The sequence below is a fragment of the Miscanthus floridulus genome, chromosome 9, assembly GCF_019320115.1.
Source record: "Miscanthus floridulus cultivar M001 chromosome 9, ASM1932011v1, whole genome shotgun sequence".
In the NCBI taxonomy this organism is placed as follows: domain Eukaryota; kingdom Viridiplantae; phylum Streptophyta; class Magnoliopsida; order Poales; family Poaceae; genus Miscanthus; species Miscanthus floridulus.
The window spans coordinates 37,266,897-37,294,687 of NC_089588.1; the positions used below are offsets into that span (position 1 = coordinate 37,266,897).

A 27,791-nucleotide genomic window follows, 5' to 3' on the forward strand; every position below is an offset into this window, starting at 1 on the left:
ACTCAGTAAAGAGAGTTCAGATTTGCCATCTCCCGTACAGGGCTTCGGCCAACGCTGGTGTCTTGTACTGTGTGTGTATGCTATGTTCTCCTTCTTCAATCTCTAGCCATAGTGTGTGGGGACGGACAACGCTTGTTCGTGGTCGGCTTAGCTAGTGGGTGCTCGGCAACACTAGCGGATGCTCGGCAAGACTAGTGAGTGGTTTACTCACCTGAGCCGGTGATCCTGTGGGCCAACAAAAATAATATTGCTTGTATTAGCACATCAACCATATTAGTTTGAGGTGGCAAAACACGTATAACCATTCATTTTGCAACTTCATCCACAGGGGTTTGGAGCAGGTGCCTTCCAAATATGGCTGGAATTGAGGGTGCTTTAGCATCTGGACTGTTGACGGTTGCAGGAAACAGGCTAGGTTCACTGATATCCAGTGAGTTTGCTTCCATAATTGGTTTAAAAAAGGACCTCTCCGAGCTCCAGGATATACATACAAAGATTATGAGCTGGCTGTCTGTGGTTCGTGGCAGAACAATAGACCATGAAGTATCTGGTGGAGGGGTGATGAAATTGAGAAGTCTTGCTAATGAGATTTATGATTTACTTGATGATGTCTACATTGAAGATGAGAAACACAAGGTAAATAGTGACCATGATAAGCCTGCTATAACTGACAACTTTTCAGCAAAACCGGAGTTGCTTGTGTTCCCACACAAGGTGGCCCATAAGATCGATGAAATCAAGGTGACATTTGATACAATTGTGAAGGAAAATACACTACACGATTTACAAGTGGATCAACCAGTTCAAAGCAGAAACAAGGAAACATCAGATCAGTCTTTGTTGAGTTATGTTGAAGACTTAAAAATACCATCAAGGGATCCTGTGAAGGGCAAAATCATATCTAAGCTTGTACAACCTAACAAAGGAGAATGTAATCATATAGTTTCTATTGTTGGGCTTGGTGGTTCTGGCAAGACTACTTTAGCCCAACATATCTGCCATGATGACAAGATAAAGGAGCACTTCACAAATACAATATTCTGGGTCCATGTATTGCAAGAAATTTGCAAGGATAAACTCATTGGGAAGCTATTTGAAGCTGTCGTTGAGCAAAACTCTGGTGTCCATGCCCAAGATCAAATGCTCCATGCAATTTCAAACAAATTGAGCGGAAAGAAGTTTCTTCTTGTCTTGGATGATGCTTGGCATGAGGATAGGCAAGAATGGGAAAATTTCATGGTTCTCCTAAATAATGGTGCCTATGGAAGCAAGATTCTTCTAACTACTCGCAACCAAAGTGTTGCGGAAGCTGTGGAATCAGAGGATGTATTCAAATTGCCGTTCTTCTTAGAGGATGAGAGCTGGAGCTTCTTTCTAAACAGTTGTGGTTGGGTGGAACAAGATTTGGATTCTTCTTATATTCAAGTTGGAAAAAATATCGTGAAGAAATGTGGTGGGGTGCCACTAGCAATAAAAACTCTTGGATCTGTTCTCCATGAAAACAGAACAATAAATACTTGGCGAGCCATAAGAGAGAATAATCTATGGGAAGAAGAGATTATAGAAGGCAGAGTGTTTGCATCCTTGACACTGAGCTATATTTACTTGAAAGATCATCTAAAGGAGTGCTTCACATTTTGCTCCATATTCCCCAAAGGCTACAAAATCAATAAAGACTACTTGATTGAACAAAGGATTGCCCATGGATTCATCAAGCTGAAGAATGAACAGCTGGCACATGATATTGGAAATGAATACTTTGATGCTCTTATGAAAGCTGGATTTCTTCAAAGTCCGGTTGAAACTTGGCCTGAAAAAAGTGTAGTATGCGAGATGCATGACCTGATTCATGATCTTACTCGTTATATTTTACAGTATGAAGTGATGGCATCTCTACCAAAGAACATGACTACACATAACTGGTCACAAAAATGCAGATATTTGTCTTTGATGTCTTGCAGTGAGAAGGTTGAGGGGGGCCTATTTGACAAAGTCTGTGCTGTATATGTCTCTGGAGGTAACCCGTCATTTGATAACCATGAGATTTGCTATATCCGCAGTGTTGTTTTAGACTATGCAGTTGATACTCTATTTCCACAATTCATACTGAAGTTAGAACATCTTAGATATCTTGAAATGCATCAACTTACATGCACGGAACTTCCAGAGGCTATATCATGCTGTTGGAACTTGCAGTCACTCCATTTTATTAGTTGCAAAGGTTTTGTTGTGTTACCTAAGTCTATTGGCAAGCTTAAGAAGTTAAGAACTCTAGAGCTGAATGATATTACTGATCTTGAGAGTTTACCTGAGTCCATTGGTGATTGTCAAGATCTTCAGTTCTTACAACTAAATTACTGTGGAAAGCTTAGAGACATACCGATCTCCATGGGTAGACTGGGGAACCGAAGGGTGCTTCATATACTCAGATGTTCATCTTTGCAACTTCCTTCAGAATTCAATGTTGAGTTAAGCAACTTACAGACAGTCAACTTACATGGTTGTTGGGGTCTCCAAGACCTACCAAGCACATTTGCCTGCCCGATGCTTCGTACTCTCCACCTTTCTGAAACCAAAGTTACTGTGCTTCCGCTTCCCCAATGGGTTACATCGATTGGTACTCTAGAGCATATAGACCTTCATAATTGCAAGGAGCTGGTGGAGTTGCCTAAAGGTATAGCTAACTCGAAAAATCTTGAGGTTTTGAATCTAGTGGGTTGCAGCAAACTACAATGCATGCTATCAGGATTTGGCCAGCTGACTCTCTTAAGAGATCTGGCCCTGTTTGCTGTTGGGTGTGGTAGAGATGATGCAAGAATCTCAGAGCTTGAAAATCTTGATATGATAAGTGGACGTATGGAAATAACCAACCTTAAATACCTGAAGGATCCAAGTGAGGCAGAAAAGGCCATGTTGAAGCGGAAGAATATATGGAGTTTGGAGTTGACCTGGTCGTCAAGTCAAACTGAAGAAGAGATAGTATCAGATGTGGAACAAGATCAGGGTGTGCTCGCGCAACTGCACGATCGACGTCGGCAAGTCAGCTTGTTAGTGGCCATTTGGGTACTTTGGCTGCTACCTAGCTACATGAGCTAGTCTGCAGGAAAACGGCCAGCAAAGGAGCCGGCCACCGGCAGCCAGGCAGCGGTGGCGGCGCCCCTTCTGCAGCACCCCTCCGGCGACTGTGTCTGGCCGACTGACCCTCCCCCTCGGCGGCTCGGCGGCTTCAAGCGAGGTCGACGGAGGAGGCGGAGGCGCAGCTCCGCTGGCTGCCCGACGTGGGCGTGACAAAGGAGGCGGCGCAGCGGTGCCGTGAATAGCCCGACGAGGGCGGGACGAAGGAGGCGGCGGTGCGGTGCCGCGAACAGCCCATCAGCACCCACCACCATCACCACTCTAATACGCGACTCAACCTCGACCTCGACATCGATAAGCGCACAGGAGGTGTTTGACAAAATGCCTGTGAGGTAAACTGTGCATCTTTGGCTATCTGGGTTGTGTTTCTGATCTTTGCCAACAAGATCACCAGCCCCGCCGTGGTGACATGGGGTCCTCCTCTGATCTGGCGGCTCGCCTGGATTTCTCCCACGGGCGTGCCTTTGACGAGGAGGTTGATCGTCGTTTTGGCAGCCTGGTACACCATCCTTCTCCCTGGGCCAATGGATCTTTCTTCCTCCTGGCTACCTTCCGTCATTTCCTGTTTCGCTTGACTGAAGATTCAGTTTCTTTGGCCCACCAATCTTGTTTGGGTGGCCGTGCTTCGGGTTTTCACATGCAATTTTTAAGTACCAATCACTTTCGCTTCTCTGTCTCCTGCAAACAAGTTGGTTTTCATGTCTATCGCCTCCGACGGGTGATCACTTCTCAGTTTGACATTTATTTCCATCTTTGGAGTAATGGTACTCCCAATTGGGAGAAAGAGAAGCGCCTCTGGGAAGAAGAGCAGGAAAGAGAATGGTCTAAAGTCCTCGCCAAGCGCACTAAGAGATCTCTCAAAAAGGCCACCAATAAATATGTCACTTTTGCTAAAATGTTGATTCAGCGTCCTCCCAAGATCATGGCTAAATCCCCTGGGGGTGTCCTCAGATCACCCCTAGGATGATCAAGTTTGGATCTCTATGTTGTGCCCTTCCCTCGCCCATTCATTGTTTGGCTCCCAGTGTTTTCATCGGTGTTAATTTTGATTTCCATCTCGAGCGCCGTGTTCTTCACGACAGTTCTTCGCTCCCTGTCCGCGTCTACGATCCCGTGCAAGCGGCGAATTCTTCGGAGGCTTCCAAGTTGCATTCGAATTCAAACTCTTTGATAGGCTGCAGTCGTTGCTTGGCAGTTGGGTACTTGCGCTCTGATTGCAGAAATGAAGTTAGATGTCTAGCCTGCCACAATTACGGGCACATTCAAAGGAAGTGTCTTACCAAGGCTCGGCCCAGATTAGTTTGGATGCCGAAACAAATCCCCAAACTGATCTCTGATTTCTCACGCCGGAGTCGCTGAGGTGCCGGAGTCTGCACCCCTTCCTCCAAAGAATAGTTGCAAGAGCCCCCAGAAATCGAACAACAAGTGATTGTCCTGCGTCACACGGTCCTCCCTCAAGATCTTATTGATGTTGACCATTCAGGCTCCTCTATGCGCTTTCTCAGAGCTTTTGGACCAGATATCCCAATGGACCTTGTTGATCTGTCTTATGATGATAGTTCGTCCTCACGCGACACCACCTCGCCTCTAGATGAAGAGGCCTTCGAGTTCTTGGCAGCGAACAAGCTTTGCACTGATCAGCTGTTCCACAACAACCTGTTTTTGGCCGAAAGGATAAGCCTGCAGATATATTTTTCAGAGGTTCCACATCATCTAGTGGCCAAGCATTGATTACTGTTGATCAAAATGCTATTCAGCCTCTTTACTGTTGGGTGTGGTGGAGATGATGCAAGAATCTCAGAGCTTGAAAACCTTGATATGGTAAGTGGACGTATGGAAATTACCAACCTTAAACACCTAAAGGATCCAAGTGAGGCAGAAAAGGCCATGTTGAAGCGGAAGAATATATGGAGTTTGGAGTTGACCTGGTCTTCCAATCAAACTGAAGAAGAGATAGTATCAGATGTGGAACAAGATCAGGCTGTGCTTAATGCCCTTGAACCACCGTCACAAATTAAGAACTTGAAAGTCTGTGGTTACAGAGGTTCCAAGTTGCCATGTTGGATGACGAACTAAATGATTCTTCCTTCTTTGCTCGTATATGTTAGAATTAATTCCTATTTACTTTTAATCACCTAGTTACTTGTGTAATCTCCTAGCTTTAATCTCCTAGCTAGCTGTGCTGAGTTAATGCCCAGCTGGCCCCTTGGGGTTCGGCTGGCCTCTTGGGACTCGGCTGGCCCTTTGGGTCATCCTCCTCCTCTCTTTTTATATGTAATCTCTTCTATAAACTCATTCAAGAAATCTAAGCCTGTTAGGCTATTGTCTATCATGGTATCAGACTAAACCATCGATCCTTCTGCTTCCGCTCCCACTCCACCCACCCCAGGCTGCTGTGCGCGCCCATGGCCACCTCCAGCTCCTCCGCCATGGCTACCGCGACCAAGCTCCGCGACGAAGCCCTCTCTGCTACCAAGCGCCTGGAGGATGATGCCTCCTCTCTGCGCTCCACCAACACAGAGCCCAGCCAGCAGCTCGAGGAAGAAGCTGCCCTTCTCAAGTCCGCCGCCGCCGCCCAGGAGCGTGTCCGCACCGCTGCTGCTGCTCTTGACAAAAAGCGCGCGCAGGCAGATACCCTGGAGCAGCAGGCCGCGGCCCTCCGGGGTCGCCTCCGCCCCGAGCATCCGGACGACGACGCCGATCCTGAGGATGACGACGTCCACTCCGCCTCCTCTAAAGCAGCGGCCATCGCCCACCTCCACACTCAAGCTGCTGCCGTCCAGAACATCAAGAACCTCATCCCTATCATTCTTGATCTTCAATCCTCCAACTACTCCAAGTTGCGCGGCTATGTCCTCCTCATCCTCGGTCGTTTCGCCTTGAAGGATCACGTCCTCAGCGACGACTCCCGCCCCTACGATCCGACGTGGTCACGCATGGACTGCGTCGTCCTCTCTTGGCTTTTCAACACCATCTCCGCCGACCTCCTAGACGTCATCCATGAGCACGACAGCCTCACCACCCGGACAACATGGCTCGGGATTGAACAGCAGTTCCTCAACAATCGCGAGTCCCGCGCCATGCTCCTCGACGCCGAGTTTCGCACTCTCTGCCAAGGTGCCCTCTCCATTGATGACTACTGCCGCAAAATGAAGAGCATGGTGGATGCCCTCGCCGACCTCGACGAGCCCATCCAGGACCGAACTCGGGTGCTGAACGTTCTATGGGGTCTCAATGAATGTTTTCAGTTCATGTCCCAGCTCGTCACCCGCCAGAGGCCATTCCCGTCCTTCGTCGATGTTCGTGCTGACCTCCGTTTGGCCGAGCTCAACATGGGGACGCCCTCTACCTCTCCTTCGGCTCTCGTCGCCGCGCCCTCCATCAGGCTGCCCACTTCATCCTCGCCTGCGCCTCCACGCCATCATCAAGCCACTGCTGGCCATCAGGCTGTTGCTGGACATCATGCTGCTGCTGGATAGCAATCCAGTGGCAACCGCGGCCGACGCCGCCACGGCGGGCGCGGCTCTGGCAGCTCCCATAGCAGTACACAGGGCGGGACTACACCAGCCACACCACAGTGGCCCTCGCTGCTCAACCCCTGGACCGGCTCTATCCACATGTGGCCAGGGTCCACCGCCGGCGGCGCTCGTGGCCCTCCACCACGCGCAGTCCAGCCTGCACCTCTGCAGCAGGCTCTGGTGGCCGGTGTGCCACCGGCATACTTCGCTCCACCATCGGCTTTCGGGTCCTATTACCCGTAGCCCCCTCAGGCACCTCCTGCTTGGGCGCCCTGGACGCCCGAGGGTCTCACTAGCGCCTTCAGCACCGTCTCCCTCACCCCACCTCTGAGTTTCTCGGATTGGGTGATCGACTCGGGCGCCTCCTCCCACATCACCGCCAACCCTGGTATGGTCACTGCTACACCATTCTCTTCCTTTCCCTCCTCCATTGTCGCAGGCAATGGGGCCACCCTCCCTGTTATTGGCACCGGCTATTCTGTCCTTCCTAGACCCTTTTCGCCTCGACAATGTCCTTGTAGCTCCCGACATTATCAGAAATCTCCTTTCGGTTCGAAAATTCACTACTGACAATTGTGTTTCTGTCGAGTTTGACCCTCTTGGTGTTTCTGTGAAGGATCTCCATACCCGGAACACCCTCCTCCGATGTAACAGCACGGGGCCTCTCTACACTCTTCAGATCCCTTCATCCACCATTGGCTCCTGCGCCCTTGTCGCCACTCCTTCACCAACTACCTGGCACAGGCGCCTCGGTCACCCCGGCAAGGCCACTCTTTAGTCCCTTGCGCAGTCCTCCTCCATTGTCTGCAGCAAGCCTGAAGATGACTCCCTTTGCCACGCTTGTCAGCTTGGGCGTCATATTCGTCTCCCTTTTTCTATTTCGCTATCTAGAGCAGCCAAGAATTTTGATTTAATCCATTGTGACCTGTGGACATCTCCTGTTGTTAGTGTCTCTGGTTTCAAATATTATTTAGTTATTATTGATGATTGCTCTCATTTCCTCTAGGCTTTTCCCCTTCGCGCTAAGTCCGATACATTCCCCACGATTTCTAATTTCTTCGCTCATGTGTCTACCCAATTCGGCTGCACCATTAAATCAGTCCAATGTGACAACGGTCGCGAGTTTGACAACTTCGCCTCTCGTGCTTTCTTTCTTGCTCACGGCATCACTCTCTGCATGTCGTGCCCCTATACTTCCCAGCAAAACGGGAAAGCCGAGCGCATGATCCGCACCGTCAATAACATCACACGCACCCTCCTCTTCCAAGCTTCCATGCCCCCTCTTACTGGGCTGATGCTCTAGCCACTACCACCTATCTCATCAATCGCCTTCCCACCAAAACTCTAAACATGAGCACCCCCTTTTTCACCCTCCATGGCACCCTCCCCTCCTATCATGATCTTCGTGCCTTTGGGTGCACATGCTACCCCAACCTTTTTGCCACCACTCCTCACAAGCTTGCCCCCCGCTCCACCCTCTGTGCTTTCCTTGGTTATTCACCGGATCACAAGGGCTATCGGTGCCTCGACCTCAACACCAACCGCGTCATCATTTCTCGCCACATTGTTTTCGACGAAACAACGTTTCCTTTTTCCCTCAGCCGGCCATCCCCTCCTCAGCAGGAACTTGATTTTCTAACTGACGATGACACCATTCCAGTGTCTCCCCTTCCTGCAGGTACACCCGGCGCTGCTGCCCCCTTCCAGTTGGTGCCTCTGGCACCATCTCTGGCACGCGCAGGCACGCCGGTGTCCAGGGCCCCGGTACTGCCAGCGCCCTCCACCCCGGCACCACCGGCTGTGTCTCGGGGGTCCCCGGCATCCTCTGTACAGGCGCCCCTTGTACAGGCGCCCCTATACAGGCGCCGGCTCCACCCATCGTCCACGTCTACAGCCGGCGCGCTCCCCCCGGTGATTGCGCCTCAGAAGCCGCCCATTATTCATGTCTACAGCAGGCGTGCTCCTGCTCCTGCCCCGCCACTCGAGCGCCTGGCAGGAGCGCCTCCTCGACGTTCCAGCATGGTCCCCTCTCCACCTCGCTATGTCAAGAGCGATCCTCCGGTTCCTGCTGGTGCTGTTTCCATTCCGCCGGTCGCCAACTCCCACGGCATGGCGACCCGTGGAAAAATAGGCTACCGGCAGCCTCGCCTCGCCTTGCATACCGAGGCTTTGTCTCCCCTACCGTGGTCCTGTCGAGATGCCCTTGCTGATCCTCATTGGCGCCAGGCCATGGAAGATGAATATGCGGCTCTTCAGGACAACCACACCTGGGACCTCGTCCCCCGCCCCACCAAGGCCAATGTTGTTACTGGAAAATGGATTTTCAAACACAAGTTCCATGCCGATGGCTCATTGGAGAGATACAAGGCTCGTTGGGTACTTCGGGGATTCACTCAACGCCCGGTGTTGATTATGATGAAACTTTCAGCCCGGTTGTCAAGCCAGCCATTGTTCGGACAGTCATCACGGTGGCACACTCCAGGGATTGGCCGATTCATCAACTTGACGTGAAGAACGTTTTCCTCCACGGGACTCTTTCAGAAACAGTATACTGCTCTCAGCCTACTGGGTTCGCTGATCCTGCACTTCCAGATCATGTCTGTAGACTCAACAAATCCCTCTACGGCTTGAAGCAAGCCCCGCGGGCCTGGTACAGCCGCTTTGCCTCCTTTCTGATCTCTCTGGGGTTCACTGAAGCCAAGTCAGACACATCTCTCTTCATATTCAGTAGTGGCACCGAGACAGTCTACTTGCTCTTATATGTGGATGACATTGTCCTTACGACTTCATCTCAGCAACTCCTTCACCGTGTCATTGCTGCTCTGAAAAAGGAGTTCGCCATGAAAGATCTTGGACCCCTACATCACTTCCTTGGCATTGCAGTTCAGCGCCACAGGGATTATGTTCTCCTTTCACAGCGTCAGTACACTCTGGACATACTTGCTCGCCATAGCATGAGTGACTGCAAGCCTTGCTCCACTCCAGTTGACACTTGTGCAAAGGTACCAGCTGATGCCGGCCCGTCTGTTGCTGATCCCACTGCTTATCGCAGCCTTGTGGGTGCCCTCCAGTACCTCACCTTCACCAGGCCCGACATTGCCTATGCCGTCCAACAAGTGTGCCTTCATATGCATAATCCGTGGGAAACTCACCTTGTCGCTGCCAAGCGGATCCTTCGCTATCTTCAGGGCACCCTCAGCCATGGTCTGGTCATTCCCCGAATAGCCCCAACACAGCTCCGTGTCTACACCGACGCTGATTGGGCCGGCTGCCCGGACACCCGCCGCTCCACCTCTGGCTACGCCGTCTTCCTCGGAGGCAGCCTGGTCTCCTGGTCCTCCAAGCGGCATCCCACTGTCTCCCGGTCCAGCGCCGAGGTAGAGTACCGGGCTGTTGCCAATGGCGTCGCTGAAGCCACTTGGCTGCGGCAACTGCTCCTGGAACTTCACCATCCCCTGGACTCCGCATGCCTCATCTACTGCGACAATGTCAGCGCCTGCTACCTCTCCACCAACCCCGTTCAACATCAGCGCACCAAGCACGTGGAAATCGACCTTCACTTCGTCCGTGAACGTGTCGCCATGGGTGCAGTCCGGGTTCTTCATGTGCCCACCACGTCGCAATTCGCCGATGTCTTCACCAAGGGGCTCCCTTCCTCTGTCTTCATGGATTTTCGCTCCAGTCTAAACGTTCGCTCCACCGACAATCTGACTGCGTGGGGGTGTTAGAATTAATTGCTATTTACTTTTAATCACCTAGTTACTTGTGTAATCTCCTAGCTTTAATCTCCTAGCTAGCTGTACTGAGTTAATGCCCAGCTGGCCCCTTGGGGTTCGGCTGGCCTCTTGGGACTCGGCTGGCCCTTTGGGTCACCCTCCTCCTCTCTTTTTATATGTAATCTCTTCTGTAAACTCATTCAAGGAATCTAAGCCTGTTAGGCTATTGTCTATCAGTATAGTGTTCAGGCAGGCTAGTTTATGTCAGTTCCTTTCTCTAACAAGAATGACACTAGAAGAATTTCCTAACTTGAAGTATATACGAGGACTTCTGGAGTTTCCTTTGCTAGAGTCCCTCTCTCTGGTCAAAATGGCCAACTTAGAGGAGCTCTGGACTACGACAAGCAGTTTTGAAATTCAGGGGGAAGAATCAGAAGCACAATACTGTTTTCCTGTCCTGTCTGAATTTAGCATAGCATTACAGGCTGCCCGAAAGTGCATGTGAAGCCCTACTTCATCTTATTAGTTGCAAAGGTTTTGTGACATTACCTGAGTCTATTGGCAAATTTAAGAAGCTACAAACCCTAGAGTGCAATATTATTACTGATCTCAAGACTTTGCCTCAGTCCATTGGTAACTGCCGAGATCTTCAGTCCTTGCAACTAAATTATTGTGAAAAGCTCAGAGAGATACCAAGCTCTGTGGGCAGATTGGGAAACCTAAGGGTTCTTCATATAATTGGATGTTCATCTTTGCAACAACTATTGTTAGATTTCAATGGGGAGTTAAGCAACTTACAGACAGTCAGCTTACATGGTTGTCGGGTTCTCCGAGATCTACCAAACACATTTGCCTATCGTATCCTGCATACTCTTGACCTATCTGAAACCAAATGACTGTGCTACCCCAATGGGTTGCTTCAATTGGTACTCTAGAGCATATAGACCTTCATAATTGCAAGGAGCTGGTGGAGTTGCCTAAAGGTATAACTAACTTAAGAAATCTTGAGGATTTGAATCTAGCAGGTTGCAGCAAACTACAATGCATGCCATCAGGGTTTAGACAGCTGACTCGTCTAAGACAAATAGGCCGGTTTGCTGTTGGGTGTGGTGAAGATGATGCAAGGATCTCAGGGCTTGAAAATCTTGATTTGATAGGTGGTCATGTGGAAATTAGCAACCTTAAAGACCTAAAGGATCCAAGTGAGGCAGAAAAGGCCATGTTGAAGCAGAAGAATATATGGAGTTTGGAGTTGGGTTGGTCTTCAAGTCAAACCGAGGAAGAGTTAGGATCAGATGTGGAACAAGACCAGGGTGTGCTTAATGCTCTTGAACCGCCATCGCAAATTAATTACTTGAAAATCTGCGGTTATAGAAGCCCCTGTTTGCCGCATTGGATGATGAATCAAAATGATTCTTCTTGTTGTGCAGGTAAATGATAAAGCAAACCAGCCTATGCCAGTTCCTTTCTCCAACAAACATGACACTAGAAGGATTTCCAAACTTGAAGTATATCCGAGGACTTTTGGTGTTTGGTTCGCTGAAGTCACTGAACCAGCTCAGAATGGCTAATTTAGAGGAGCTGCGGACTACGACAAGTGGTTTTGAAATTCAGGAGGAAGAATTTGGAGCACAATGCTGTTTCCCTGTCCTGTCTGAGCTGTGTAACAGGCTGCCCAAAATTGAATGTGAAGCCCTACTTCCCACCTTCATTGGGGACGTTGTCTTTTGAAGACAGCAATGAGCAGCTGCTATCCCCATGTAGCTTCTCCCATCGGCGGCTTCCTCCATCTGCCGATGAATCCTCGTCATCCAGCAACGTGCATTCAGTAGCCCTTCGTCTCAAGAAACTACGACTGACAGGATCATCATCTAGCTGGGAGTACCTGCAGCACTGCACTGAACTGGAGACCTTGCACATTGAGTACTGCAATGACATGACAGAATTGCCTGAGATCCTTCGAAACCTAACATCCCTGCAGCAGTTGGAGAAAATGGAATGCCAGGCCCTTGGCATGCTGCCTGACTGGCTTGGCGAACTGCGCTCTTTGCGAAGGCTGATGGTCTTTGTGACCCCATTAATTGACGATCTCCCACAGTCGACAAAGCAACTTACGTCCCTCGTCTCGCTGAGCATTTTCGCTGGGACAATCTGAAGCAGCTGCCTGACGTGATACAGCACCTCAGCTCCCTGGAGCTAGCACCTCAACCTGGCACTATGTGGTGAACTGACTGTGCTGCCGGAGTGGATTGGACAACTCTCGGCACTTCGGCAACTTTGGATCCAGCATTGTCCTGCCCTTCAGTTCCTGCCCCAATCCATAAAACGCCTTACTGTACATTAGAGGCTCCCCCATACAATCAGATTGAGTGATCAGTCGATTGCACCCTGTGTGTTGCGCTAGCATCCAACCCTCCTTCAGCGGAGTGAGCAGCTGTAGGACGCTCCTGAGCCCGCGTGCCCCTTGCCCGCCCGCCCGCCGGCGGCCCCCGTGGCCGCGGCGAACTGCTTCCCACCGCTCTGCCGCTTCTGTGCCTGCGTGCCCCTCGCCCACCCGCCCGTCGGCGGCCCCCTTGGCCGCGGCGTCTGTCCGCTCCTGATTCTGAACGCCCTCTGCTGTCCGTCTTTCCGACGGTACGGCATCCACCGAGCTCTGTTGCTGATCTCCCTCGACATGGCGGCTTCGCTGCCACTGACCCGAGGCGCTGGCTTCGGGCGTTGATTCAACTCAGGCCAAGGGTGTTGAATCAACTCCTTCTCACCGGAGTTGACTGTGCTGGTTTCTCAAGGTGGTGGCTGGTCACTCCTGGAGGAACGGGGACTAATACTGGAAGGATTGCCCTCAAGGTGCTCGACGGCGAGCCGCAATCTAAGCTGATGATCACTGCCAGCACAATCTAAGCTGGTGAGTGGTGACCGCTGCCGCCTGTGAAGGTTTGATCCCCCCTTCTCTTCGCCCTCCCTGGCTTTGCTCCATGGATCTCCGTGGTCTCTCCTTTGAGCCCGGTCTCTGGGTACAGTCTGAGATTTGGCATGGATTTGGGGTGCGTGTTTCTTGCTCAGAGCTCTCTGGTAGCTCTTTCGCTCTTGTGGCCTCTTTTGGGCGATGTAAGTTCCGCCTCTTGGATGAGTCAGTTGGTCTGTTGATTCAGGCCACCATTGGTGGTGTGGCTAATCATTTTCGTGTCTCCCAGCTCTCCCCCCGGGTTTTCAAGTTCTTTGTTAGCCATCAGCAAGTGGGCTTCTTTGTCCGACGTCCGATTTCCTATGAGTGTTATACCCATAAGATCTTTTTTCACCTTTGGGGAGGTGGTGGTCCGAATTGGTGAAGTGAGTTTCTTGCCTTCAGTAAAGAAGAAGCTGCCTCTTGGTCATCTGTTAGCAATTCTTCTCTGCGCTCTGCTCATTCTCGTCCTGGCTTTTCTTCCGCGGATGCGGTCAAGTGCCCACCCCTGTCTAGTGCTAATTCCATCCCACTAGGCAATGGTGGATCCAAGCACTCTTCCAGTTCGATCACGTTAGGCAATGGGGTTCACAAGCAACCATTCAGAAAGTCTGTGTTGGACAGAATCATCTTCCCAAAAGTTTCTACGTTTGAACGTCTGCAGCCAGCTGTGTTTGAAAGTTCTTCCTTGGTTCGTGAGCAGTCCATTAATCCTGGCATTAACCAAGCTCGGTGCTCTAGATGCCTGGCTTCAACCCATTCAAGGAGCAGCTGTAACAGCGCCATTAAATGCTTTGCCTGCCTTGGCTGGGGACATGTGGCGGCAACATGTCTCAAGGCTGCTAATTCAAAAGGCAAATGACCTTTGGATGCAAACAATGGACCGGCAGCCCTCTCTCCCTACTCTTCTTGGTTTCGCCAGCAAGCCGGGCGGCCTAGCAGGGTCTTCAGGTTGGGGTGCCTGTTTCTTGCTCAGAGATTTGGCATAGATTACATTCAGGATGCAATATGTTCTTTTGGCATAGTTGATAATTGGGTAAACAATAGGAGGCGTCTCACTAGGTTGCTTGTCAGAGCTAGGGTTGCTGATCTGCAAAGCATACCACAACGGATTGTTTACTCTGATGGAGTGGGAAATGATTTAGATTCATGGACAGTCCAGTGTGAGATAGTGAGTCATGACTTTGTTGGAGGTGGTCCTCCACCTGAAGACCCTGCTCCACAACACCTGGATCATCTTGCTCCCTTTGACTTCTTTGGTTTGGGGCAACCTGGTGCAGGACCTGTTGATGGGGGGCAACAAAACAACCAACAGTTTCAGTTTGGACAGGGTAATGCTGCTAACAATCAAGCTCAGGCTAGAGAGGCTGATGACCTAGCAATTGCTGATAATCAAGAAGTTGAAGTTGAAGAGGTTAATCCCAATGCTCAGTGGGATTTTTTAGCAGCACAAAATGTTCAGAATGTACCCTAGGATCAGTGGCCAGCCCCCAAGATCAGCAGCCACTTCTTGCTCAAAATAACATGGGAATTGATTTGAATGTTGGTCTCCCAAACATGTGTCAGTAGTTAGCCTAGTGTGATGTTTTTCATTTACCTACTATAGCTATTTACTATTCACTGTCATGTAAGGTTTCAGGTTCCTTGGCAACCAAGTTGATCATGGTGCCTTGGCAACCAAGTAGGAATCATAGCATCTGCTTTATGCAGTTAGAATATGCTAAGGAGTAGGTACACCACTTGCTTATATATGCAGTGGTTAGCATCTTCTTGTATCTAAGTCATTTTTTGCAATACAATCCAAGCGGCCTGTTGGCCAAGCTGCCCTCTGGCAGCCAACAACTGGTATCTAGAGCCGGTTGAGAGATAGGGAAAAGCATGGCCACATCCGCAGAGAGAGCAGCAGCAGCCGCCGCCGCCGCCGAGCAGCGGGCGCAGCGTCTGGCCGCGGCAGAGGCCGCAGCCGCGCAGGCGCAGCAGGCCGCGCAGGCCGCAGCAGCAGCAGCTCGGAACGCGGCCGCCACGGCCGCGGCTCTGCATCGAGAGTTGGTGGAGGAGGATCCGCCGCGCGATTGCCGCCCGTTTCCGCAGAGGAGTCCGGAGCGCGAGCGCAGGCAGACGCGGTCGCCCGATCGGGATCAGGATCGCCGCCGCGGACAGGCCAGGGGCCGCTCGCCAGTGATCCAGACCGTGTACAAGGACTCTGGCGCAAGTTCCACCTGGCCGATGCTCACCAAGACAAATTATCATGAGTGGGCCTCGATCATGAAGCTGAAGCTCCAGGCGCGGCAACTCTGGGATGCGATCGAGTACCAAGACCTGCCATACCATGAGGACAGGCGCACGGTGGAGGCGATCATCGCCGCCGTGCCACAGGAGATGCAGATGCCGCTGTCCGAGAAGGGATCGGCCAAGGAGGCCTGGGACTCCATCGCCGCCGCGCGGATCGGAGTCGATCGGGTGCGCCGCCGCGCCACGCTCCAGCGACTCCGCAGCGACTGGGAGAAGCTCGCCTTCCGTCCGGGTGAGCAGATCGAGGACTTCACCCTTCGCTTGATGGCCCTGAAGCAGCAGCTTCTTCTCCACGGCGACAACGACATCGATGAAGAGCGCGCGGTGGAGAGGCTCCTGCGCGCCGTGCCGCCGAAGTACGCTCAGCTCCGGATCGCCATCGAGACGCTTCTGGACTTCCAGGACCTCACCATCGAGGAGGTGTCTGGGCGCTTGAAGACGGTGGACGACATGGAGGCGTTGGACGCGGAACCGGCCGCCATCGGTGGACTGCTGCTGACGAGGGAGCAGTGGCGTGCCAAGGAGAAGGAGGAGGCTGCCGCTTCCGCGTCGGGCAAGGAACCGCGACGTCGTCCACGCGGCGGCAAGAAGCAGCGCGGGAAGGGAAATCGCGGCGGAGGAGACAGAGGCGGTGGCGACGATCGCGGGGTAAACGATGACACCTGCCTCAACTGTGGTGATCGCGGCCACTGGGCGCGCGACTGTCGCCAGCCGCGCCGTGGTGGTGGTGACCGCGGCGGCGGCGGTGGCAACCAACGCGGAGGAGGCAACCGCGTTGGAGGTGATCGAGGTGGACGGCGCGGTGGAGGGCGTGGCGGTGCTGCGCACGTCACAGAAGCAGAGGACGATGATGGTGCTCTATTTTTCGCCCAAGGCTTCCTCGAGCTCGACAAGAAGGACGAAGCCGTCTGCTCCAAGGCCACGGTCTCCCTTGACATCAACGAGCCGCGCGCGCGTGTCTTCCTCAACACCAGCGCCAACGAGGAGGCGCTCGACGGATGGTACCTCGACAGCGGGGCCACGCATCACATGACCGGCCGCCGGGAGCTCTTCGCCGAGCTCGACACCACGGCGCGCGGCACGGTGCGTTTCGGCGACTCGTCTCGAGTGGAAATCAAGGGGACCGGCTCCATCGTCTTCCAGGCCAAGAACGGAGAGCAGCGCGTCCTCCATGGCGTCTTCTACATCCCAGCGCTCCGGAACTCGATTATGAGTTTGGGGCAGCTCGACGAAGGAGGCTCCAGGGTGGAGATTGATCATGGAGTGCTCCGCATCTAGGACCGGCGTGGTCGTCTTCTCGCTAAGGTACATCGCGGGCCCAGTCGACTGTACATCCTGCACTTGGAGGCCGCGCAGCCGGTATGTCTTGCCGCCGGGAAGGAGGACGAGTCATGGAGGTGGCATGAGCGCTACGGGCATCTCAGCTTCGAGGCGCTGCACTAGCTCGGCAAGAAGGAGATGGTGAGGGGGATGCCGGTGATCAAGCATGCGGAGCAAGTCTGCGACACCTGCGTCACCACCAAGCTCCGCCGCAAGCCGTTTCCGCAGCAGGCGCAGTACCGCGCGCAGGCGCCCCTGGATCTCGTCCATGGCGACTTGTGCGGGCCGGTGACACCGGCGACACCAGGAGGGCGCCGCTACTTCTTGCTGATGATGGACGACGCCACCCGCTTCATTTGGGCGGTGCTTCTGCCGACCAAGGATGCTGCTGCGGATGCCGTGAAGCGGGTGAAGGCCGAAGCAGAGAAGGAGACCGCCCGTGAGCTCAAGGTACTGCGGACCGACAATGGAGGAGAGTTCATTGTCGGCGAGCTGGCGCAGTACTTCGCCGCCGAAGGAGTCAAGCGGCACTACTCTGCACCACACTCACCGCAGCAAAACGGTGTTGTGGAGCGGCGCAATCAGACGGTCGTGGCGACCGTGCGCGCACTCCTGAAGCAGAGGTCCATGCCGGCAAAATTCTAGGGGGAGGCGGTGATGACGGCGGTGCATCTGCTCAACCGCGCGCCGACAAGAAGCTTGCAAGGCAAGACCCCCTATGAAGCCTGGCATGGACGAGCGCCGGCGGTGAGCTACCTGCGTACATTCGGCTGCGTCGCCTACACAAGGGAGCTCAGGCAGCTGCGCAAGCTCGACGACCGCGGCAAGGCTGGGGTCTTCATCGGCTACGCCGAGGGCGCCAAGGCCTACCGGGTCCTCGATCCGGCGACGGGACGCGTTAAGGTGAGCCGCGACGTGGTGTTTGATGAAGGGCGCGGCTGGGATTGGTCCAATTCGCGTGCCGGGACGTCTGCTTCCGCCTCCAGCGACTTCGACATCCAGTTCTGGGGAGTCGACACAGACGGAGCTCCGCCGCGCGCGCCGTCACCAGCTCCAGGGGAGCACGATCCACAAGCCTCCTCTGCTTCACCAGCCTCCTCTGCTTCACCAGCAGCAGAGACCGAGCAGGCGGACCCAGTTGAGTTCGTGTCACCGCTCGAGGACGACGACGATCGCCTTGATGCTTCCTACAACGGCGAGCAGCTGCGGTACCGTACCATGCCCAACATCATCGGGGACGCACCCACACCGCTGCCGGCTTCACGTCTCTTCGCCGAGCTTCACCTCACGCACGCCGGCGAGCCGGCCAACTTCACGGAGGCTAAAGGCGATCCTGCCTGGCAGGCCGCCATGGAGCAGGAGATCAAGGCAGTTGAGCAGAACTGCACTTGGGAGCTTGTGGAGCTTCCTCCCGGTCATCGGCCCATCACTCTGAAGTGGGTCTACAAGCTCAAGAAGGACGAGCGGGGCACGGTGACCAAGTACAAGGCGCGCTTGGTGGCGCGGGGCTTCGTCCAGCAGGAAGGGATCGACTTCGACGACGCGTTTGCTCCCATGGCGCGCATGGAATCCGTCCGAGTCCTCGCGCTGGCGGCCCAAGAAGGATGGCGCGTTCACCATATGGACGTCAAATCTGCTTTCCTTAACGGCGACCTCAAGGAGGAGGTATACGTAAAGCAGCCGCCTGGCTTCACCGTCGCCGGGAAGGAGAAGATGGTGTACCATCTGCGCAAGGCTTTGTATGGCCTACGGCAGGCTCCGCGAGCTTGGAACGCCAAGCTGGATGCCACCCTCAAGGAGATGGGTTTCCAGCAAAGCGACCATGAAGCCGCAATGTACAGGCGAGGAACAGGGGAGGAGCTGCTGCTGATTGGCGTCTATGTTGATGACTTGATCATCACCGGTGCCAGCGCTCAAGCCATAGAAGGTTTCAAGGCTCAGATGAAGAAGGTCTTCGACATGAGCGACCTCGGCCTCCTGTCCTTCTACCTGGGGGTCGAAGTACACCAAGATTCAGCTGGGATCACTCTGAGGCAAACCCATTATGCCAAGAGGATCCTTGAGCTGGGAAGTATGGATGCCTGCAACCCCGCCCATACACCAATGGAGGAGCGGCTAAGGTTGAGCAGGCAGAGCGCAGCTGCAGAGGTTGATCCTACCCAATACAGAAGATTGGTGGGCAGCTTGCGCTACTTGGTCCACACAAGACCTGACTTAGCCTTCTCAGTAGGCTTTGTCAGTCGATTCATGGAGAGGCCGACTGCAGAACACCAAGCAGCCATCAAGCGCATCTTGAGATATGTGGCTGGTACTCTGGAGCTTGGTCTGCACTACACTAAGGCTCCAGGGAGAGCAAGGTTTGTTGGGTACTGCGACAGTGACTTGGCTGGAGACATTGACACCAGCAAGAGCACTAGTGGCTCCTTGTTCTTCCTGGGAAGCAATCTTGTGTGCTGGCAGTCAGTGAAGCAGAAGGTGGTGGCTCTATCTAGTTGTGAAGCTGAGTACATTGCCACTACCACAACTGCAAAACAAGCAATTTGGCTATCTAGGCTGCTGGCAGACCTCCTTGGAAGGAATGTGGAAGTGGTTGAACTGAAAGTTGATAGCAGGTCTGCACTTGCTCTAGCTAAGAATCCAGTCTTTCATGAGCGCAGTAAGCACATCAGGATCAAGTATCACTTCATCAGAAACTGCTTGGAAGATGGAAGTATCAGGGCTGATCACATATCCACCACTGATCAGCTGGCTGACATTCTAACCAAGTCTCTTGGAAGATCAAAATTTGAAGAGATGAGGGGAAGAATTGGGCTCAAGCAGATCACTTCCAAGGACCACAAGGCTAAAGGGGAGAATTGTCAGTAGTTAACCTAGTGTTGATGTTTTTTATTTACCTACTATAGCTATTTACTATTCACTGTCATGTAAGGTTTCAGGTTTCTTGGCAACCAAGTTGATCATGGTGCCTTGGCAACCAAGTAGGAATCATAACATCTGCTTTATGCAGTTAGAATATGCTAAGGAGTAGGTACACCACTTACTTATATATGCAGTGGTTAGCATCTTCTTGTATCTAAGTCATTTTTTGCAATACAATCCAAGCGGCCTGTTGGCCAAGCTGCCCTCTGGCAGCCAACAACATGGATATGCAGGAAGCTATCATTAATCCCGCAGCTGCTCCTGATGCTATGAATGAAGGCTTTCTGGAACTTAATAACCTCATGCAGGAAGCTGATGAAGAGGTCATCCAGTTGGCAGCACAGAACCATGGTTTTAACCTAAATGGTCTCCCTGCAGAGCCAGTTCAACAGCAAGTTAATGAAGAAGTCCATATTCCTCATGTCAATCTGTCAATTGAACCTGTAATTGATGATAGTTATGAAGAAATACCCTATCATATGCTGCTTAATGAGAATGAGCAAGATTCAGAGGATGATGAAAATGAAGAACAGACAATAGAAAATGCAGAGAATCATGTTATGCAAATTGGAGCAGTGCTGCTGAGAAATGAAACCTCAGTGGATCCCATCCTCCTCCATAAGAAGAATAGCTCTATGGACAGTTGCAATGAAGCCTGGTTGGCAGCTTTGGAGAATATCCCTAGAAAAAATGTAAAAGTTGCAGCTCAGTGGGCCCCCTTCTTCACTTCTTTGCTGCTTTCACCAGCAAACTATAAGTGGGCCAAAAGTTTCATAGAATCTGAAGCTTGGGCTTTCTTCAATAAGAGCCTAAAAACTTCCTCTATCAGAATCCCAGACAAAGGCCCACAGAACAAGTTGTCCCTATCCTGCATCAATTCTGAGTTCGGTCCACCACTGTTGTTGTCATAATCTATCAATGAAAGTACACAGTCAGCTGAGAACTTGCCTGCAACTGAAAATTTGCCTGCTGGGAAACAAAAGAAGAGGAACCCACCATTAGTTGAAAGTGAAGTTAAAAGGAGCCCTAGACTCAAAGAAGTAAACAAGGGTTTCAAGGCTGACTGCTGCACCAGCAAAAAATGCTTGGCCTGCAACTCTGATCCACCTGAGCTCTCACAGGTTATGATCAAGAAGCTGGGTCACAACCTCTGTCAGATTGATGAGGGCCTCCTTTCTATAGAAGCCTTGAATCAGAAGAAGAAGAAATTTGTCAGTAAGAAGATCCTGAAGGAAAACGTCAAGCCTAGCAAAGTAATTTCTGATGATCAAGATGAAGAGGAAACTCTAAGTCAGCTGAAGAAAAGAATCAAGAAGACCACTGCGAAGAAGGAAGCGAAGAAGAACAAGAAGTCCAGGGGTGATGATCCTAACTTTCAAGATGAAGATGGTGCCAACCCTGAGGCTTCAGAGGGTGCTGCAACAGCAATGGAAATGAAGAAATGAGGATGATTGTGCAGCTCGAAGATGAAGATTGGCATTGCACTTTTGAGTTATGGGCAGTTTGCCTTTCTTTTTTCTTTGCTTGCTTGGCAATGTGTGCAGGGACGGAGCTCAGTAGAGGCGAAACTGGGCTCCGGCCCCTGCTTGCCTTCGCAAAATCACGAAGGACTAGTAGTAGCATGCTGATGAAGATTAAAGTAGGTAAAGCCTAGTAGTATCTGGGAAGGGGCAGCAGAGAGCAAGAGACGTAGGAGTAGACAATACTGTAGTGTTTAGCATTGAATTAGCCCCCCCCCCCTTAATATTGGGTCACGCTCCGCCACTGAATGTGTGTGCAGATTATCTTAAGAACTTGGTTAGGTCTATTCTCGGTAGCTGTTAAGTGGTTCTGGTCTGTGTCAAACTTTGTCTGTTCTATCTGGTTCTGGTCTGAAGTGGGCTATGTCCAAGTACCTGGCACTCTTGTTTGTTACCTCTAAGGCCAGTCTCAGTGGGGGTTTCATCTCCCAGTTTCCAACACACCCATATTTTGGAAACAGTGCAGAAGAGTTTCATCCCCATGAAACTCTCTCTACTCCCATGAAACTTTTATCTTCTCTCTCTTCATCAAGACAGTGCCATGTCAGCATATTTAATGCCCATGAAACTCTATGAAATCCCCATTGAGACTGGCCTAAGTTCAAGCTCCATGATGTTTGTGATCTTTCTAGTTCTTTCTCACGGTTACATAAGTTGCTTGTCGATTGCTCTCAAATTTATTAGCCATGAATAATCAGAACCACAGATTTTGGAAAGTCCTTTGTTGGAATGTCAGAGGTATTAATTCAGATGAAAAATGGAATACAATTAAGAATACCTTAATTGAAGCTGGCTGCGATGTTTTTTGCTTCCATGAAACAAAGAGACAAATCTGTGATGCTCAATTCCTCAGAAAGTTCAGTCCCCCGGGCTTTGATTCCTTTGAAATTTTGCCATCTAATGGTGCATCAGGTGGGCTTATCATTGGTTGGAAAAGCTCTACATTTAGTGGCCAGCTGGTTTTTCAGAATAACTTTGCCATAACTGTCAAACTCACTGCCTAACATAACAGTGACTACTGGTTCTTAACAAATGTCTATGGGCCCTGCACTCATGAGGGAAAAAGAAGCTTCATTCAATGGTTCAAACATTACACAGCAGTGGTTGTAGTAAATCGGCTTGTTATAGGAGACTTCAACTTACTAAGAAAGCCTGAAAACAGGAATAAGCCAGGAGATGTGAATGAGATGTTACTCTTTAATGATGCTATAAGCTCGCTTGGACTCATAGAGCTGCCTCTGTATGGTAGAAAATTCACCTGGACAAATAAACAGCCGTCACCTCTAATGGAGAGACTAGACTGGTTTTTCACTTCAAGTTCCTGGACCACTTTCTAACCAGAAACTTCTGTCAGTACTTTAGTGATGCAGACCTCTGATCATTGGCCATACAACATATCCATCTCAGCATCTATCCCAAAGAGCCAAATCTTCAGGTTTGAGAATTATTGGCTACAGCAACCTTCTTTCATAACAACTGCACAGCAAGGTTGGGAGGCAGTTAGCAGCCAGGCTGATAAGGCAAGAACAATCACTGCCAAATTCAAAAATCTGAGGAAAGTTCTTAGAAGTTGGCAGCAAAATCTCTCAAGTCTCAAGAGAACACTAAATAATGTCAAGATTATCTTATCCTTCATAGAAATCATAGAAGAATGCAGAGATCTAACAGTAATGGAGTGGAATTTCAAGGAAACACTCAATGAGAAGTTAAGTCATCTTTTAGAACAGCAAAGAGTATATTGGAAACAAAGGGGCAAAGTGTTAGAGGAGTCAAGGGCCTATTGGGCCTTAGCCCATTAGGGTTAATTAGTCGCTTGCTTAGGAACCAAGTCAGACCTCTCAATATAATGAGAGGAGATGTATCAATCTATAATCAAGCAAGAGATTAGAAGGAAATCCCTTCTCTCTTGCCGGCCGTGGGCGAAGCCCCGCGGCCGGTCTCCCCCAGCGCCCTTGCAGCCCTAACCGCCGCCGCTGTGAACAGTACCCACGTACTGTAGCGCCACGGGTACTGTAGCACGTCAGCCGCCGTCGCAACCCTCGCCCTCTCATCTCCATCCCAACTGGCCACATAACATCTGGTATCAGAGATCTCTGGTTCGATCATGTCCACCCGCGGCCACCAGCGTCTTCGTCGGCGTTGCTGCCTGCCCCCACCACCGCGCCGCCACCTGCGTTCTCCTCCACGTCGGCGATGGTGCCGACGTCGTCGCTGCCGATGGGCGCGCCGGCTGCCCCGCGGGTCATCCTCACGCCCGAGCAAACGACGGCGGCCATCGTCGATCTCAGCAATGGCATGGCGGAGATGCGGCTGACGATGCAGTCCATCCTCCAGTACCTCCATCCGCCGATGCCGACCCAGCCGTTCCTGCCGTTTTCCCAGCAGATGCTGCCGATCTCGTACCCCTACGGGATGCCCACCGATGCCAGCCCATCGTCTTCCACCTCTCCTTCATTGATCCCGTCGTTCACCGCCCCCAGCCCCGTGCCGCCACAGCAGGACAGCGATGGCGTCTTCTACGGGGGCGTGGATGACATCCAGGCATCGGCGACGCAGCTGCAGGCGGTGGCGTATTGCCTCCTAGCGCGCCGGCAGGGACGACAACACCCCATCTTCAAGCGGCGGCGGCCAGTCGTCCCTACAGCAGCAGCCTTGCAGCTCACGGAGAGGAAGGCGATTGCGCGGGCAAGTGCCTGCAAGGTGTTTGCGGCGGTGCGGCTGCAGGCTACGGCGCGTGGCCTCCTAGCGCGCCGGCGGCTGCAGAAGATGCGCTCACCTATGCACGAGGCGACCTTGGCGGTGGTCGGCCTCAGCATAGGGGAGCGTAACCTAGCATGGTCGGTCGACCTCGCCTGGTCGGATGGCCACCAGCAACCGCGCCGACCTGCTGTTGTCTTCAGGCGCAAGCATGGTGTTTTTTTCGTGGGCGGCGAACTCCAACTCTGCGGCACCGGCGATATGGGAGCAGCTTCCCTCCTTGTCACCGGCGGGGACGTACTGCCTAGCGCCATCGCAGTCCGCCACCGTCCGCCACGAGCACGTCTCCGCTGGTTGCTGTTGCCACTAATTCTAGGTGGCCATACCTGTGCACCCCTCTCGTTCCGATGGTCTCCATGAGATCCAGGTGGCTACACACGTGCTGGTCCAGCAAGCGGAGGGTGCCCGTCGTATCTTCAGGAGTCAAAAATAAAGAGTCGTAGTCTTTTTCAGGTCAATAAAATAAGCCGAGATGTCAAAGGCTTATTTTTAGGTGTTAAGTTTGTGTCTAGTGGAGGCATCGTTAGTGTCATCGTTAGATTGCAGCTCGAGGACGAGCTGCATGTCCAGGTGGGGTGTAGTGTTAGAGGAGTCAAGGGCCTATTGGGCCTTAGCCCATTAGGGTTAATTAGTCGCTTGCTTAGGAACCAAGTCAGACCTCTCAATATAATGAGAGGAGATGTATCAATCTATAATCAAGTAAGAGATTAGAAGGAAATCTCTTCTCTCTTGCCGGCCGTGGGCGAAGCCCCGCGGCTGGCCTCCCCCAGCGCCCTTGCAGCCCTAACCGCCGCCACTGTGAACAGTACCCGCGGTACTGTAGCACCACGGGTACTGTAGCACGTCAGCCGCCGTCGCGACCGTCGCCCTCTCATCTCCATCCCAACTGGCCACATAACACAAAGTCAGATGGGTCAAGGATGGGGATGCTGGAACTAAACTCAACTATCAAACATAGGAATAACTTAATAGCACAGCTACAAAAAACAATGGAGAAACAGCCCACAGCCATGCAGAAAAAGAAATCATTCTCTGGGATGCTTTCAAAGAAAGATTGGGACATTTTGATTTTACCACTATGGCTTTTAATCTCAGCTATTTCTTGGAAAGTAACTCAGAGTTGTCCTGGCTTGAAGAACCTTTCACCACAGAAGAAATTGATGCAGTGGTAAGAAATCTGCCCAATGACAAAGCTCCTGACCCAGATGGATTTAATAATGAGTTTATCAAGAGATGCTAGCACTTCATTAAGGAAGATTTATATGCACTATGTTTTGCCTTCCAAGACAATGCAGTAAATCTTCAAAGCATAAATGATTCTTATATCACCCTCATCCTCAAAATTGATGGTGCCCAACAAGTTGGTGATTTCAAACCAATTTCTTGGCTGAATTGTTCCATCAAACTGATCACAAAGCTTATAGAAAATAGACTTCAGGCTATTATTCTTCAACTGGTGCATAGAAATCAGTATGGCTTCATCAAGACAAGAACCATCCAGGATTGTCTTGCCTGGTCTTTTGAATATCTTCACATGTGCCATCACTCCAAAAAAGAAATTGTGGTCTTGAAACTTGATTTTGAAAAGGCCTTTGACCAGATAGAACACAAGGTAATCCTGGATGTTTTGGATCATAAAGGCTTTGGCTCAAAATGGAGATCATGGATTGATTCCATCCTTAGTTCTGGTACCTCATCAGTCTTGCTAAATGGTGTCTCTGGAAAAAAAATTCACTGCAGAAGGGGTGTCAGACAAGGGGACCCTCTCTCTCCCTTGCTATTTGTTCTTGCTACTGATTTGCTACAATCCATCCTAAATAAAGCAGTTCAGCATGATCTCCTCAAATTACCAATCCCAGCACCAAGTTTGGATTTCCCCATCATCCAATATGCAGATGATACTTTGATTGTTCTGGAAGGTTCAGTTGCACAACTCTTCTTCCTAAAAGGTGTTCTACAATCCTTTAGTGACTCAACTGGCCTGAGGATCAATTTCTCAAAATCTATGATGGTCCCCATTTATCTGAGTTCTGAAAAGCTAAGTCATCTTACAAGGACCTTTGGATGCCAGACTGGATCTTATTTGGTCCTACCTCTAGGCTTAACTAGGCCAAGAGTGGATGACTTCCTCCCACTAATGAGCAAATATGAAAGAAGACTCAATTATATCTCCCCTTTCCTCAGTCAAGCTGGCAAACTTGAGCTCACAAATTTGGTTCTAACTGCATTGCCAACTTATACTATGTGCACAATTGCTCTGCCCAAAACAGTAATAAAACAAATCGACAAGTATAGGAGGCATTGCCTATGGAGAGGGGCAGAGGCAAATGTCAAAAAGATGACAAAGGCACCTTGGCCTCTAGTCTGCATTCCTAAAGAAGGAGGCTTGGGTGTTCTTAATCTGCAAACTCACAATGAGGCACTGCTACTGAAACATTTACACAAGTTCTTCAACAAGTGTAATTTACCTTGGGTGGAATTAGTTTGGGACAAGCATTACAGAAAATGGAACGCTGCCAAATGCAATTGTCCCAAAAAGGTCCTTCTGGTGGAGGGATGTCTTGAAATTGCTTGATAAATATAAAGGAATGGCCAGTGTGGTGATATATAATGGGCAAACTTGTTTACTTTGGGATGATATTTGGAACAGTCAAATAAGAAAGCTTCAATTTCCAGAATTGTACTCCTTTGCAAAAAACAAATTGATAAGTTTAAGCAAGGCACATGGTACTGCTACTCTTCATGACCTTTTCAACCTGCCATTGTCAATAGAGGCTTATAATCAACTTCAAGAATTTCAGCTGGAATTCTCAACAATAGCCCTCAATGAAATGAATGACAATTGGGTTTACATTTGGGGCTCTGCTCAGTTTTCTTCCTCCAAAGCTTATAAAACACTCACAGGTTGAACCAATTTTTAGATGGTTGTGGAAAACCTCTTGTAAGGGAAGCACAAATTTTTTTTTCTGGCTGGCTCTTATTGATAGGCTGAACACTAGAAACATGATTAGAAGAAGAGGAATGCATCTAGATAATTACCAGTGTGTCCTTTGTCAGAACTCCACAGAGGAAACAGTCATGCATCTGCTCTTCTACTGTCCTTTTGCCAAGGACTGTTGGAGTTGGATGGATTTTCACTTTGCTGATCACCTCTCAATCCACCAAATTTTTCTAGCGTGGAAATCTCTACTAAAGGTTGAATTCTCCCTGGACATCTTCATCCTCCTCTTCTGGGCAATTTGGATGACAAGAAATGATGTCATCTTCAGAAACATGAATCCTTCGGTGCAAGATTGCAAAAGGCATTTGACAGTAGAGACTCTGTTGCTTCTGCATAGATGTAAAGCTAGAATTGCTCCTTCTCTAGAATCATGGATCAATTCCAATTTGTAATCTTGTGGATTTTTTTTCCACTCTTTTGCTGTCCCCTAATCCTCTTTATTCTTTTCTTTTCTCCCTACCCTCTCCTGGATTGTTTGTAATTACACTCTTTTGTTTATTAATGCATTTGCAGTAGGAGCCCTGGCTCCTCCTGATTCTTCAAAAAAAAAACATTAGGGGCTCCCCTGGTTTTGCTACGCGTTACGAGCAAGGAGTGGAGCCTGATTGGCACCTTGTCTCTCACATTCCTAGTGTGAGGATATATGACTAAGGGACCTGATCAAGGGCC

General features: G+C 50.8%; 2 pseudogenes; both read left to right on the forward strand.

The window, feature by feature from the left end:
- The first annotated feature begins 354 nt into the window (after positions 1 to 354).
- LOC136481751 (putative disease resistance protein RGA3) lies at positions 355 to 27,791 on the forward strand (annotated as a pseudogene).
- On the forward strand, positions 23,558 to 24,369 carry LOC136479671 (uncharacterized; annotated as a pseudogene).